The 2170-nt window shown below is 40.6% G+C and overlaps 1 protein-coding gene across 5 annotated transcripts in view; it reads right to left on the minus strand.

Annotated features, from left to right (window-relative positions):
• The window catches only part of TRAF3 (TNF receptor associated factor 3), a 74653-nt gene that overhangs the window by 39780 nt on the left and 32703 nt on the right, over positions 1-2170 (minus strand). Inside the window, exon 1 of one of the 5 annotated variants that reach the window (XM_072428542.1) lies at positions 1788-2164. The exons of the other annotated variants lie outside the window; for them this stretch is intronic. The gene's annotated coding sequence lies outside the window, so the exon portion shown is untranslated. Of the gene's footprint in view, positions 1-1787; positions 2165-2170 lie in introns of those variants that run through there. 5 annotated transcript variants of the gene reach the window in all.

Below are 2170 nucleotides of genomic sequence, written 5' to 3' on the forward strand. Positions count from 1 at the left end.
GAGAAGAAAAGGAGAAATAGGGGTACAAGGAGGTGGATGGGGTAGAGGGAAAAGTAAAGTGGAGAAGGAGAAAGAAGGGACAAGAATGAGAGAGACAAAAACAAGGATTGGAAAGGAGAGAAGTAAAGAGAGAAAGGAGAACACACTTCTATAATATTTACAGTCCACACTCCCTTACCTTACCAAAGTTCTCCTCTGTGACAGAAAGCAATTAAACATTTATTCCTCCCCTACACAATAGCAGCATAATAATTACTGGCTGCAGGCCCACTGGAGGGGATTCCCTTCAAAACCTGTGCCAATGAGGCCAGGAAATGAGGGGTAGAACTTTACCCGGGGGGGAGTGTATATACTGAACTGCATGCAGTGTACAAAAACAAAAATATTTATTGAGAGAGGATTCAGTATTATTCTAATTCAGTTTCACTTTATGGGCTGCTAGGATAACCTTGGCCTTAAGTTACCTACACACATCAGGCAATCGTTACAAATCTGACATGTACAGCAGTCCTCCAACAGAATGATTGATCAGAAACTACCGCAGTTCACTCCTATGGAGGGGAGCAATGGGGAGTTCCGTTCGCTCGTCCTTTTCATTCTCCACTCTGTATAACACAGCAGATGTTTCTAAGTTGTTAGAATCCTTATTGTGTTCAACGAGAATGAGTAGCTTCACATTATAAGCACCTAAAGAGGTAAGTGAGGGTAAATACTTTCCTACTGCTTATCCTGCGCACAGGAATACTTTAACAATACAGTAAAGTGGCAAAACACCAAATCATGCCCTGGAGTGTACTGTAATTACCAAGACAAATGAACCTGAAGTGGTTGGAACATTGTATCCATGCCAAACCCCTGGGTACACAACTGGCACTCTGTACCCTGGGAAAGTCTTGTGTGACAGCCGGAGGGCTTCTACCAAAATTAAAACATCATGCCAAGACAAACTCCGACCCTTTCATTGTTGCAGTAAAGTTCAGGATGTTATACAGGATATAAAAACCCAGTGCCAATCAATTGAGACCTATGAAGGAACACGACTATACCACAAATGCTTGGAGCAGCATGGAAACTTTTTGGTACATCCTCAAATCTCATCCTCACCATATGCACTGCGTGTCTATATTACGTGAATTAACAACATAATGTTAGCAGTAGGATGGTTATCGTAGGGAAGAAATGGCTAAGAAGTCATGAAAAGTCATGTGACTCTCCCAAAAGATTTCTCGGGTTTAGATATAATTTATCAATATGCAATATCTTTTTTGCAAAATCCCCCCTTCCCCTTTAAGGTTTATTGGGCCTAAAAATGTAGTCCCTTTTTAAAATCTGCACGATTCAGAGTTATTTCCACCTTGAAAGATGAAATATTTGCTTTCGGCTTCTGAATTGAACCCCAAGCTACAGATGGGGATGAAGAGTCAAACTTTGATATTTTATGCAAAAACAAAGCAAAATGGTCTGTACGAGGGGGAAGCCCCGTGCGGAATAATAAATGATTGCCAAGCCCAGGGGAATGCAGTAAATCCCGCCCCCTCGGGGTCATTTCAGAAAGGTAAAAAGCCGAAGTACAAAACGATTCCTGGAAAATATATAATATGTATACAAATATACAGTTATGACATAAATAGGGGGCATAGACACAAAACAGACCTGAAACTGAGGATTACTCAGAGGGGTCGGAGGCTCACGTGGAATTCACAGCTTGTGGAATTAGTTGGCCTCATGTGGTGGTTTGTGTTTCACTATTAAACAGTTCCCAAAATGTAAATACGAACCCTTCTTACCACGTGAAAAGAAGAAGGTGAGATTTTATAAAAATGCTCCTTTTTAACCCTTCTGTGCCAAAGTTTTGGTGATGCTTTAAGGAACAAGAAGAAGTCTAGAAGAGTCCGTTCACTTGATTTATTTTGTCCGTTTGACAGGGGATCTAAGAACTAATAACAGAGACACAGGAGTGAATTCCAACTTCTATGGTGAAACTTAAAATAATGTTCACACAGCACAGGCGGATTTTCATTTAGAAACAAAAATGATATTGAAGTCATGAAAGGGCTACATTGAAGCACAATCTACCACTATTTACTCAAAATGAGTCCCCATTACTGACAATGCGACCTAATCATTAACTAGAGACCAGTGACATCACTGAGAATGCAGCCTATCCATT

Source organism: Pyxicephalus adspersus, chromosome 12, assembly GCF_032062135.1.
Source record: "Pyxicephalus adspersus chromosome 12, UCB_Pads_2.0, whole genome shotgun sequence".
NCBI lineage: Eukaryota > Metazoa > Chordata > Amphibia > Anura > Pyxicephalidae > Pyxicephalus > Pyxicephalus adspersus.